The sequence below is a fragment of the Trachemys scripta genome, chromosome 10 (genome assembly GCF_013100865.1).
Source record: "Trachemys scripta elegans isolate TJP31775 chromosome 10, CAS_Tse_1.0, whole genome shotgun sequence".
Lineage (NCBI taxonomy): Eukaryota > Metazoa > Chordata > Testudines > Emydidae > Trachemys > Trachemys scripta.
Genome location: NC_048307.1, coordinates 59,910,359 through 59,924,538, shown reverse-complemented (window position 1 = coordinate 59,924,538; position 14,180 = coordinate 59,910,359). Strand labels below are relative to the sequence as shown.

The window sequence follows — 14,180 nt, the reverse complement described above, 5'->3', positions numbered from 1 at the left end:
TGGGCAATGAAATTGTAATTGCCAATCTGGAAAAGATAGTTCAAAGGCTAAAAGCACGTTTTCCTGGTGGGCCACTTCAGTACAAAAGCTGTCTAGCTAGGCTACCATTTATTAATACTAAGGGAATGCAAACCAAATATTGGACGTTCCTCAGGGCACTTTTCCTGTAGAAGAATAGGTCAAAATGCAAAAATAGTATTTTTTGCTTTCTGTACTAAATGAACAGCACTTGTGCAGAAATCCAATATTTGCAAAAGTCCCAAAAGGGGACACTTCATAGTTCAGTTTTTGTCTTACGATTAGGAAATACCTGATATTTCAAGGTCCAGCATTGTATTACTTTTAGAGCTTGTCCTCTTCGGTCAAGCTTCTGAGATGTACAGTAAATTCTATTCGGAAAGGCTGTTCCCCTGCAGCACATATTGTGCTGCTCAAGGCAGGAGTCTTTAGATGTCAGTCATTTTGCAGTACATGATGAACCAGTCTTTGCCCAAAGGTTTATCTCCCACAAAGCTTCTGGAGGTAGCTCTGTCTCCCTATGTCTTGTGCTTAAAGAGGTCCTATAAGACTATCTACCTGAGCTTACAGCTGTGTTGTAGTGCAGCCTTTATCACATTTTGTCTCCACTTGCAGGCAGAATAGGTGTGATATTAGTACCTATATAGAAGAGACTGCAGATCCAAATTAAAGGAGAGGAACAAAGAGAAACAGTTTTCCCTTTTAAAAGGACCACATTAATTTAAAATTCATATTTATCTAAAATTGTTTACTGAATTTGTTACAAGAAGCACATAGATAAAATATTTTTTCAGATTATTTATTTTGTACAATTAACAGCAATTTTTGTGTAGCCAGTTTCACTGTTTCCCCTGTATAGTCAGCTACTTTCCTAAACTCTTTGGGTGGGTCTTTAAAGTAGTGGGTGTAGATGGGACGGGGATATGGAATTTAAAAATATAGGAAAACCACAGATATTGGCAGACAGAGACATTACCAGGAATTACTCATATCTAACTTTATTGCTTCAAACTGGCTAGATATCAAATTGACTGTCTTTTTAAGGCTATAGAAAATAAAATTCACTAATCTTTGAGCTCTCTTCTTGTTTTCTCTCTAAATTTCCCTTCCTCCCTCCTCTGATAAAATGCTTTTCCACCCCAGCCAGCCAGCCAGGAGTAGTGGCCCTTACCCTTGATTATCCATGCAAGTTCTGTTGTCATGGGTTAGGGAGGAAGATGTAGAATATCATTGCCAGATTTTTCACAAGCAGAGTGATGACTTCAGATGGGGTGGTGTATGGCCTGCAATTACTAGATGGCTATGTTTCATCTCTTTCATTTGCACTTTGAGAGTAGGGATTGGATCATACAATGTTCTAATCTTCCCTTCCCCCAAGTATGGAAATTTTGGAGGAGGTGTTCACCTGTTACCTTTCAAATTGAAATTTCTCAGAGATGTCCTTGCCTCTTTGCTAAGGAAAAATATATTTTTGCCAGAGGACATTGACCTACATTTTGAGAATAATGAAAAATTAAAACAAACAACCCCCATACTTTTAGAAAGTATTTCCATTTAATTATTAAAGACCAGTGCTATATTGTATTTCTCAGACTTAAGGGCTGTCTTGTGTAACAAAGCCATGCTTCTGTTATAGTTTAGACAGACTACATTTTCCTTATTTTTTGAGATGGTGGTAGAGCACCAACTCTGAACGTACTTGTTGGGAGTGCCACATATATGTATAAGTAGTTCTGAGGAGAGCATAATCACAAACTGTGTCCTGTTATCAAGGATCAGATTCAAATGAGTAAAATGTGTGAAAATCAGATATGCAAATTTCACATTACAAAAATTAGAAAAAATAAACCACTTTAGATGTGTTAAAAATTAGAACAAATATTATTGTAAACAACTTTACAAAAGCTCTATTGATAGGATTAAATTTAAAATATTTTCCCTATTTTACAGTAAAGAAAATGATGCTTCATCAACAGAGGATAAAATCTTTGAATCCTAGTTTGGGAATATCCGTTTCTCATTAAAAATACATGTTAAAAAATTCTTCAGTGCTTTCCCTTTCCCCCCCTTTTTTTGGTATCAAGCGCTTTCCTAACTGTTCAATATATTTAAATTTATACATCTTGTGGAGCATAAATGAAGAAATATTTGAATGAAGGTTACATCTGATATAATAGCTAGAGGTATAGTGCGATTTAGAAAATATTTATTTTGAAGTTGAAACCAGTTCTGTCCATTAAAGATTTAATATTTCATATTCCTGTATATTGTAATAAATCCAGTTGTGAAATTTCAATAGAAATCAAATGGCTTTCTGCTATCAGCTGATATGAGGGATCCAGTTATTCAGGACACAAAATGAATATCCTACCTTCCTTGGTCCTGTAGATAGCTGAGTAATGATACTAGTATAGACAAATAAAAGATAAGAGTTAAATGCTAGCTTGTATCTAAATTTTGAAGTACCAAATGTAGCTGCTTTTATGCTGCCTTATCAATAAGAGATCCATACTGAGTAGATTAAACTATTTTTAATAGCACTATAGATTTTTTTAAACTTCGTTTTATGTTAAGACGCATGGCATTTATTAACGGGTGTATGTATAATACTTAAGCTGCATTTTCATTCACAAGCTTTATATGTTCAGCTTTTTGCATAACTTTTTGACATTAGGCATGTAGAAATCTTGCACTTTGTCATAGGATGGTTGGTGAAGATTTCTTCAATATTCTATTTTTTTGCTAGAAATTTCTAAAACTTCTGAGGCAGCTGATACAAATTCCACAGCTGATTCTGTATTATATATCTACTGTAATTATTGATTTCTGGGCGTGTATTACATGGCACTACATTACATACCTCTTAGCGAAATCCCTTGTGCATTAAACCAGTAAACACTCACCATTGCATTTAATTGACATGAGCTAATTTTAATAACGCAGTATTGGTCACAGGTTATTAGACACCCCCTCCCTTTCCCAAGTACAGTAGAACTTCACTAATTTGTTCTAACAGAAAGATCATTGCAGAGTGACGAATGAGTGAACAAACATGAGAAACGGGAAGCTACTGCATGACAAAACACGCTTTGCTTATTTATTTCCACATATAATTTAGTTTGAAGGATTCCTCATGTTTTACTGGTAAATACACTTCAATATATTTGCCAGATATGATAGTCTTAATAAAATGAATGAGCTTTCATTAAAACCCTTTGCCAGAAATATTTTTTTCAAAAGTGGAGTGAGACTACAAGGGTTGAGAAACATTTTGTTAATGGATTAATGAAGAGAATGAGTTTCTTTTGTTGTCAGATTGATTCCCTTACACTATTGAATAAACTCAGAATAAAAGCTTGACTATTAGTTGGTAGTTTCCTAGTACCTTGTATTTCTCTCCTACCTTTCTTACAGCAAGGTGCTATATTTGTCTTTACTAAGGAATTAGGTAACTGCTCCATGCTTTCTTGCAAATTCTGTTTTCAGAGGGGTTCCATTATTTCCTGTGCTAGTACTCTTCTCTAGTGCATTTTACCCTGTCTTTATAGGAGAAATCCCACTGCTAGCCAATTGGGAGGAGAAATCTTGTTTCTGCACCCACTCTTGGTAACTTGGGATGGATGGGTGTTTCCTCACCCTAAGCACCTCCAGTTGATTGTCTCTTCCAACTTCTATACCCATGTGCTGAGATGGAATTTCCCGCCCCCCCTTCCGATTATTTTTCCTGACACAAAGAAGGGTCACGATAACAGTGTTTTCACATATTTTCTTCCCGGGCCTCCCGGGGAGGGGGAGGCAAGTGGGGCAATTTGCCCCATGCCCCGCAGGGGCCCCCATGAGAGTTTTTTGGGGCCCCTGGAGCAGGGTCCTTCACTTGCTTTGGGGGCCCCGGAAAACTCACGTGGGGCCCGGGCCCCCGGAGCTTCTTCTGCTCCGGATCTTCGGTGGCAATTCGGCAGCGGGGGGGGGGGGTCCTTCCGCCCTGGGACCCGCCGCCAAAGTGCTGGGTCTTCGGCAGTGGGGGCCCCTCGCCGCCAAAGACCCCAGGTCCCCTGAATCCTCTGGGCGACCCTGTTTTCTTCAGCAGAATCTAAAAGCCAAAAAAGGAGACTGAAAAAGAAAAGGGGTTAGTTGTCTGTATTGTAATCATCTGCTGCAGCAGATCATTACAGATTTGGCTCTCAGGACATAGGAGTTATAACAGCATAGGCCTGGCAGACACATCCTGTTTCCCCAGAAGGTCACAGAGGAGCTAACTCCTGTGAGCAGGGGCAGTGCTGGGTGATAATGGAGACGGCCCAGCTACACCTCTGCCAAAAGTGTCCTCTGATTCTCCCTCTCCCTTAAGGGTTATAGGTAAATGGAACATTTAATGAGGTTTTCCTGGAGGCTTAGCTGAGAGTGCTTGCCCAGCTATTTCTCCCCATCCCTTGTGCTGTGACTGTCACCAGCTGTTCCTTAGTTATCTGGCTCTGATTGAGGGGGAGATATCTTGTCTGCAGTTTACCCATCAATTCTTTCGTACCCCATGCTGCATATGAAGTGTGACTAATAATAATACTTAGCTCATTATATTGAGCTTTTCATTTTCACAAGAACTGGAGTTCAGCTTTCCAGTGTTTGTAATCCAAATCTTTCCTAAGGGCTTGGGGGGTAGGGGAGAGGTGGGTGTGGGTGTGTGTGGCATTCCTAGAAGCACCTTGCAAGTAGAGCTTCTCTTCTTTTACTTACACAGTCTATTCCCCTTCCCTGCTATGCTTCAAATTGCCAGCTTTCCCCCAAACCCATAACAATATAATTAAACATTAGCTAAAAGCATCGTAGAACCACCCACACACAAACAAATCACAACTGAACATTTCCTTACGATGCATGGATTATTAAGTAGTCATATTCATTTGTTTCTTATTCAGGGTTGTAATCCACTGTATGGGTGCAGTACAGACACAGGCTTTTATGAACTTTAGTTGCACTAGTACAGCTTACATTGATGTAGATAAACTGATGTAACTAAATGGATTGGCCAGGTAGGCACTGCTGCTTGCACTGGCACAAGCTGCATTGATTGTAGTGCATTGCATTGTGGGTCAGTATATCAGAGTATGTTGCACTGTGTACAGGCAATTTTCAGGGAAGATTGTGGGATGCCTCCTGAGAGCTCAAGGAATTGTGGTTTCAGGAATCAAACTTCCATGATCCATTCCACTCTATCCCAGAATCTACCTGATGCTGCCAGTATTTCTAAACTGCTCTGTGAGCATGAAGGGGAGGCAGATACCCCAGGGAGTTGACAATCTCACTGTAACCTTTCTCCTTTCACCCCTCCTCATTTTTATTTTTTTCTTGTATCTTTCTTGTATCATCTTTTATTTTTTAGATTGAAAACTCCCTGGGAATAGAGACTCTAAAATCCATATATTCTATAAAATGTCTTGAGACTTTTGGCCCTTGTGGGTTTTTGATTGGTTGGTTTGTTTGCAAAAAAACAAACAAAACAAAAAGAAACTTACATTGTCTTATAGAAAACAGACTGGTACATTACCAACCCCACTACTCAGTTGTCTTCCGATAACAAATACCTCTATATCAAGCAGCACCAGAGCTGGCCTTAGCATTTTTGTGTGGGGCTGAAAAACGTATTTTGCACCTTCCTTTTAATTCTTGTCCACCATTGTCACACCAACATCTAGGGCTATCAAAAGATTTTGGTTAGGATTATTAGGATGATTCCAAATTCGATGTTCTTATTTAACATTGTGATGGTGGGGTGGGGAGTGACTATGGGTGGGTGGGGGATCCTGAGGGTTCCATCCCCTTCCTATTCTGTGCTTGCCTTCCAAAAAAAAAAAGGGGGGGGGGGTCTGAGGCTAACAACTTAATGTTCTAAAAAAAAGAAAATGGAAATTCTTCCTACACCTCTAATTCTCCCATAGGCAGAATCTGATCAGGACAGCTAGTGCTGTGTTGGTAGGGCTGTGTTTTTGTTGAAAAAGAATTACCCATCTATGTATGTTATGAGCAGGTTTTACTTACCATATGTTTCTCCTACTACTTTTTTTTTACTTGCCACAACTAACTTTTGAGAAATGCATGTAACATTTGTTAGGCACACATTGATTCTCTGCTGCTTGTTCTAGTCTCACCTAGTCCAGTAATTGTTGAAATGTATAATTAAACATAAGGTGGGCGGGTAAAGAGGCAAAATCAAACATATTTTTACACAACACCTTTTTTTATTTCGATCACAAATTGCTATAACTGAAAAATGAGCATAATACTGTACTACTCAGTCAAAGTGAAGTTCCATTAACTTCAGCTCTAGTCCACTGGTTCTCAAAGCCGTTCTACCGCTTGTTCAGGGAAAGCCCCTGGCGGTCCGGGCCGGTTTGTTTACCTGCCGCGTCCGCAGGTCCGGCCGATCGTGGCTCCCACTGGCCGTGGTTCCCCCTCCAGGCCAATAGGGGCCGCAGGAAGCGGCGCGGGCTGTGGGATGTGCTGGTCACCGCTTCCCGATCAAAAAGTTATGCAAAAAGAGAAGGAAAAAGCATTGCAGTGAGGGAGAACTCTTTAAGTATAAGTGTCTGAACCTATGGAGGGTAAGAATCTACTTTAGATGTAAAGGTTATTCTGATCTTAGCATGCTGCATGGTGTCCAGACACTATAATGATTGGCTTTCTGTAAGTGTCAAGGTAGAATTTGTTCTTGTCCCCTTACTGATGAATTATTTTTGTTGTGATGGCAGATTAACGTTTTCTCTGGCTCTTAGCAATGAAGTTTTAGCTTTCCATAACTGAACTTTGGAGCTCACTTTACCACTGAAAAAGGAGATGCCACTTAATTGTTTTACTTTTCAAATACTAACCATATTAGGCATAACTCGGCATTGTTCTGTTTAGTTGTTACCGCTGTTTCCGCTTTTGTGACTAACAAGTGAGAGAGCACACGGAGAGGCTATTTGAGAAAGTCTAGTGGTAGGTAGTTTAATGCAGTTTCTCTCTGTGGATTTACTTTCTTTGAGGTAAATAACAAGGCATTGACTTGAACTGAAGTGGCAATGTTAAGTGCATTATTCTGCAGTAGTTTTTAAAATTTATTTGAGGGGGAAAGGTGTAGATACTATTATCTATAAACGATAAATGGCTTCGATTCTGGCCACAAAGTGAGCTTTCTGACTTTCAGAAAGTCGTCCTCATGGTATTGTTGTTCTGTGAATGCATGGAGCTTGATGATCTTTTCCTTATTTTGAATTAATTTAATTGCAAAGTAATCTGTTTCAGGCCCCTTATTTATTTGTTTGAGATTGTTGTGAACACAGAAATTGCCATACCTGAACAGCGTGTGATGCTTTGGGAAGTTGTAAAATCCTGGGCTTGTCTACACTTACAGCACTGCAGCTGCACTGGAGTAGTGCTTAGTGAAGTACCACCTACACCAATGGAAGAGCTTCTTCCGTCTGCGTAGGTACTCCGCCTCCACAAGAGGCAGGAGCTATGTCAACAGGAGAAGCCTGCTGTCAGCATAGCGCTGTCTACACCGACTGGGTTAAGTCACTATAACTATGTCACTCAAAGGTGTGGAAAATCCACACCACGCGCGACATAGTTATACCGACATAAGTTCCTAGTGTAGACTGAGCCTCCATAACAATTATGCAGTATCATGTCTATGGAAGAACTTCTTCCTGTCTCCAGGCAATTATTGCTGACTTGTGTCTTGGAGCATGAAGGTTAACATCTCTGAATAGATATTTATCTTAAGTGGTTTACCTGCATTTATATAAGCATCTGATCTTATTTGTAAAAAAATAAACTCTTTACCTCAGTACCATGTGGTATAGAGTCCTACAGGTTAATTATGAAAAGTGGAGGGAAATCTTTTTACCAGATTTAACTTTTGCTGCATTTTAACTTTAATTGCATTACTGCTGGCAGTTAGTCACTTGACTTTTAGCCTCGAGTTATAGTGTAATTACACAAAAATTAGCTTGTTATGATGGTTTTTCTCGAAGATTACCTTTTTCATAGAGTTAGCTGACAGTATCTGTGGTAGTATCGCATAGAATGGTTTGTGGCTAGAATGTGCAAAAATACAATTCTCCAAAAGCAGGATGTTTATAATGCTAGTAACTGGTCACTAACATACATGACAATGAATATTTGATGCTTGTCTTCTTTGAACAGATAGCTGAAAACAAAATGTGTTCCCTTGGTCAGACCATTTTTATAGAGTACCTAGCAGTATTTGTTTTGTGTATTGGGGCAGTGCTTTGCATTACATAGTTTTTCATCTGGTGACTGTAAATCCATGAGGTTGGTAGTCTCTTAAAATAAATCAAATCCAACTCCTCCATTAAGAGCATTTGGACAATGTAGATCTAAATTTTTTTGGTAGTTTTAGCTTGATTTTCATTAATGGTCATGTTGCCGCATTTTATCTAGTGTGTTTTTTTTTTTTTTTTCACCATTAAATACAGAACCACAATCCCTGATTGATTTTCATCCTGCTTTGTCCTTTATCTCTGCCTGCTTCCTATTGTTTAACAGTTGCTTTGTGTAAGGTACGAGCTTTGTACACAGACTTTGATGTGGCAAAATGAATAATGTTGTCATTGATCTTAGCCTGAGTGGAATATTCTTCCTCAGACAGAAGTTTTTAGCTTCAGGTTGTTCTGTTCTTGCATGCTATGCCTAGACTGAAGCATAAAGTCAGTTGCTCCACTATAAACAGCACTCTATTAATATGCACAACATGACCATTTTCAGTAGAAGGTTATTAGAATGCTAGTTTGTATCCTCCAGTGAATGAAATGATGTGTGATTATGAAGTCATCAGGCATGGACCAGTAAGACTCGAGAGAGCCTCCCCCCTCTGAGGTCCTTAGGGTGCCATTGATTGGTGACCATGTGTTTGTGCCCGATAGACTGTGAAATGGTGTGTTGCTACACGGCTGTGTTGCACCTGCGCCCCACGGAGGTGATTGATTGGTTTGGTCATGTGGAATGTTCCCATCTGGTCTTCAGTAATGTGTTTTTTTTTTTTCATCTGCGAATAGCAAGTGCTGGCTGGGTAGTTACAGCAAGCAGTTGCAAGAGGCTAGAGACGTCTTTTCCTCTAAAGCAAACTAGGATTTCAAGATGTACTTTATCTTCTTTGCATATATTTCATAAGACCAATTATTTTGTACTCTGTGTATTTTTGTGTATGTGGTTTTTAGAAGGCCTTGCAGTCTTTTTTAAGAAACAATTGAAATAAAAAATCTTACATTTTTATTCTGATGTGAAACTCATAATAATTTAAAATATCTTAATGATTGTAATTGGATTATCAAAGTAGTGATGAATTTTTAAGACCTCATTTAACCTAAAAAAAGTAGCAGTTTATTTATTGAAAACTACTGATGTTGCAGTTTAAATGCCAAGAAATTATTTATTAGTTCCCTTTTTAAAAAAGATTCTATAGTTACATTGGGCGGTCTTGTTTGATATTTCTTAATCTCAGTCCTTTTTCATAATTGATCTATTCATTCCACTTAATGACTAATTACATATCAGAGCGCATCATCAGCAGCATTCATCATTGTAGAATGTAATAATCAATGACATTTCAACAAAGGAAAAAATAAATATGCAAATAAGAACTCATTAACATTTGCATGAGCTGTTTGAATAATCACGTTGCTGACAAGGCTGTAATTAACAGAAATTGATGCTGAGTTCAGTATTTGATAGTGTGTTTTCTCAGCGTTTTATTGTTGTCACTGCGGGGGCTGGAATGAAGTTCTGCTCTACTTGTACCTTGACTCCAGCTTGATGTGATGGGTTGTGCCAGGTACCAGAGGCTTCTGGGAGTCCTTAATTCATCTATGACCTACACTTAATGCATATAAAGATACTTTATTTAAATTGCCTTATTGGTAATGAAGCTCTGTTCCATTTTTTTAAACTAATTATGCAACAACTGTGGGGAAAAAAACAAACATGAAAATTAGAAATGATCCAGTTTTTTTTTTTAAACTGAAATGTTTTACATGAATTAGGTGCTTTGAAGCTTTAAGATTTTTACTTGTATGCAGAACGGGATATTGATGCAGATTTTTTTTAAATCTGGCACTGTGGTTCAGTGTCAGAAAGTTTGATCTTTATTGTAATCGAAAATCACTTGCTTAGGAAAAATTGTGTAATTATAAAATGTACATTATCTTTTTTTTTAAATTGCAACTTCACTCCCCCACTTTCCTTCTCTTTCTCCTTTTCCTGCAATGTTTCCTGTTTTTTTGTCATGGATATTAACTGAAATGCACAAAACACAATCAAGCTGTTTATATAGTTTTTTGGATGACTGCAAGTGCTGATTATAACAAGTTTAAGGAATTTCCTTTGTTGAATGTGTACCCGTGCCATATGGCTCAACATGGAACATTAACTTGACAGGGATAATGGATTGTGGTATATGGAGACAATTTTGCCTGCAGGTTCACTATAACTCATTGTGGTTGGGGATCACAAGTTTATAATATAGCATGCAGCAAACATCCAGATGGATTTACTTTACATAAAAGAGTTGCATTTCTTTTTATTTCCTCCCTGTAATGGGAAAACAAGACATATTCTTAAAGAAATAAAAGTAGTAAACAAAGAATGGGATGGATTATTCAAAGAAGAAAGGTCTCAGTGAAACTGTGTGGAAGGGTTATTTCTGGATATACAGAAACATTACCTAAAGTCACAACTTACCTAGGTGTAAATTGATCATTATCTTTTAGAACAAACCCTGAAATGATTTATGCACGAGAATATCCTAATTTATATTCTAACTGTTGAAATACATCATTGTGCTCCAAGCTTTGCAAAGTTAAAGTGGAAAATGCTAGTTAAAACAAACTCCTGTTTTTGCCAAGTATAATAAATTATGCACTAAAAAAAAAAAAGTGACTTTTCTGACACTTTAGTAGCACTCGTATAGCACATTTAAAAGGTGAACTAACGCCTTCTCATACTGTATGGAACCAAAATATTTTTTTTTAAATGTTATATTCTAGAGTAGTCTAAGAGTGGTACAAGATGCATAACTGACTATATTTGGATGTTGTGTTTCAAAGGTTGCTCCAGTCTAATGGGAAGTATTAAAAAGGCCCCAATTTTGCAAACCCTTATGCATGTGGGTAACTTCAAGAATGAGCAATCCCATTAAGCATGTATGTAAGTGTTTGCAGGATAAGGCCCTTATATCTGTATTTAGGATTTTGAAGAGCTGGCCTAATTTTCTTTTTTTTTAGTGGTGCTGAACCCTTGCAATTCCCAATGACTCTAGTGGAAGCTGGCATTGCTCAGCACTTAGGAAAGTCAGACTTCTTGTAGGAGTCCATATATGAATTTAGGAGTTTAAGTTAAAGCACCAACATTTGCTGAATGTTGTCCTTAAGAAAACAAATAAACAAACAAAAACAATATATAACAACCTTGCTTATACAAGGTAATTGTGTATGTTCTTTTTATAAACAGTTTTCACAAGTGGCAGTACTTTAAAAATTTTTTTTTTTTTTTTAAGGTAAGCAAAGGAGTAGACATCTTTGGGAAGAGGGATGGTGTTGGTGGAGGACTGATGTAGTCACAAGGGCCCTAATTCAGCAAATCACTGAGGCACCGGCTTAAATTGCCTTGAGGTCAATAGGACTTAAACACATGCCTAAAGCGAAGCATGTGTTTGAATGCTCTGTTGAATTGGATCCTAAATCATGTATGGCATGGGAGTTTCAATCTAAATAAAATTCTTCATATACAAAACATGAAAATGTTAAATTTTGAACTGGTTTGTATCTGCTTGTTTAAAATGCTTAGTAGACATCAGATGCAATAGTCTAGAGTGACAATTGTCTGTCACGTAATTCAGTGTAATTTTATTCTAAGTTTTGGGTAGTACAGCTTTTTAGAATTTGAGTTATAATATTTTGATAGAAAGTAGAAAAAACGTACACTTTACTCTGACTCCACTTACCATTGAACTCCTTAAAATATGTATGAGCTTGGTTGTGCAGTTCTCACTCAAGCAAATCTAATGATCCCGGAAGTCCAGAGTTGGACCCTGTATGTCACTTTGCACATCTTATTTAAAATACAAAAGCTTAAACGGAAATAGAACTTCAGAATTCCAAAATAGCTAATGGGTTGTAAAGGGTGCTTGAAAACCAATACATACAGTGCCTGTATTAAGAGCTGCATCATTTTGTTTGCAAAGTTGACTTCAGTTTTATCTTAGAAGAAGATAACTTCTACTGCCAATGGTGCCTCTGCATCCAGGTGCCACCTGCGTCCTAGTGCTAGTTTATTTTCCACTTCTACATGTGCTGGGCACCCTGCATGGCCAGCATCCTGTTTTCTATACAAGGGTGAGTGCCCAGGGGAGGGGAGGGCAAAGGAGGCAGGGGGGATATTGGGGAAGGGGGGGTGAGGTGGAGAGAAGAGGCAGTGAGGCAGAAAGGGGGATGGAATAGGGCAGGGGGTTGGGGATGTGGGAGTGGTAGAAGGGAGATGGGGCAGGGACAGTGGGGAAGAGGGATAGGATGGGGAAGAAAAGGGGATGGTGAATGGGGATGGGAGCAGGAGCCCTGCATACAGCATCCCTTCAGCAGTTGGGGCTGGTGCTCAAGGAGGATGAGTAGTGCAGGGAGCACCTCGGGGAGCATCCCATGGCAGCCAGGCTCCATGGGCAAAGCCCAGCTTCAGGGGGTGTTACTGTCTGGCACCAGCTCCTTCGAGGAAGAGGTAAGAGTGTGTCAGGGTGCAACTCGGAGCTGTGCCGCCTGCCCTGCCTGGGGAGCGCCCGGCTGTGCAGAGGTGGCCAGCTTGGGGAGCAAGGCAGGGAGGCCTGCCGGACAGCCAACCAGTGCTCTGGCTCCCAAAGCACACAGCCAGGGACCCACGCGGGCTGGGCAACTCCCATCAGCTTCCGTCTGCTGGCTCCTGGCAGGAGACAACAGTTTTTAAACTGTGGCGTGTGTCCACCTAGGATGGTATGGTCCACAGTTAGAAAACTTCTGTGCTAAATTTGGAGGCAGAAACCTGGGGGCACACATGACCACGTGTGCCCCCCCCAAACATCGCCTGTAGGGGGCGCAAATATGATTGCTTGCCCTGGGCGCTAACATGTTTAGTTACAGCTCTGTCTCTGTGACAACTACAGTGATTGTTGCCCTGGGAAAATAATATTAGGAAAACATAATGTATTTTTAGCTGTCTCTTTATAATGTGATTTGCAGTCGGAGTAAAGGAGAGCCAGTATACTTGAACGCCAGCTCTACGAACCCATGGTAGACCACGGATCATAGTTTGAAAATCATTAGAATAGGGAATCTTCCAACAGTGTTTTAGCAAGACTCCGCAATAAAATAATCTGAGTCTGTAGCATATTTTAAAACTATTTACAGGTGAATAGCAAAAAAAAATTGTTTTGATAGGTATCGGTGTCAAAAAGGCATTTCAAAGTATTTGGAAGAAGCTGATATCGACTCCTAGAAATGTAGGGATCAAAGATACCTTGAGATGTCATTTAGTCCAGCCCACTGTCCTGGGTATATTGGGTCTTGCCTCAGAACATCCCTGTTCTTAAAAATCTCCAATGAGAGGAATTCCACAGCCTCCCTTGGAACCCTGTTCTAGTGCCTAAGTGCCCTTATAGTTAGAAAGTTTTTCCTAATAGCTAACCTAAATCTCCCTTGCTGCAGACTAAACCCATTTCTACTTGCCCTGCTTCAGTAGACATGGAGAAAAATCAATCCCCGTTCTCTTCACATATTTGAAGACGGTTATCAAGTCCCCTCTCAGTTTTGCTTTCTCAGGACTAAATATGCCCAATTTTTTTAACCTTTCCTCATAGGTCAGCTTTTCTTAACCTGTTATCACTTTTCTTGCTTTCCCCTGGGCTCTGTCCAATTTGTCCATATCTTTCCTAAAGTGTGGCACCCAGAATTGGACAGAGTACTCGAGGGAGGCCTCACCAATGCTGAGTTGAGCAGGACAAGTTATCACCTGTGTCTTACATAGAACACTTCTGTTAATATACTCCAGAATGATATTGGCCTTCTTAGCAACTGCATCACATTGTTGATTCATATTTGATGTGTGATGATCCACTATAACTCCAGCATTCACTATAACTTTTCAGC

At 39.3% G+C, this 14,180-nt stretch overlaps 1 protein-coding gene across 1 annotated transcript in view; it reads left to right on the top strand.

Moving 5' to 3' along the window:
• The window catches only part of TCF12 (transcription factor 12), a 167,420-nt gene that overhangs the window by 22,345 nt on the left and 130,895 nt on the right, over window positions 1-14,180 (top strand). The gene's annotated exons all lie outside the window — the stretch shown is intronic.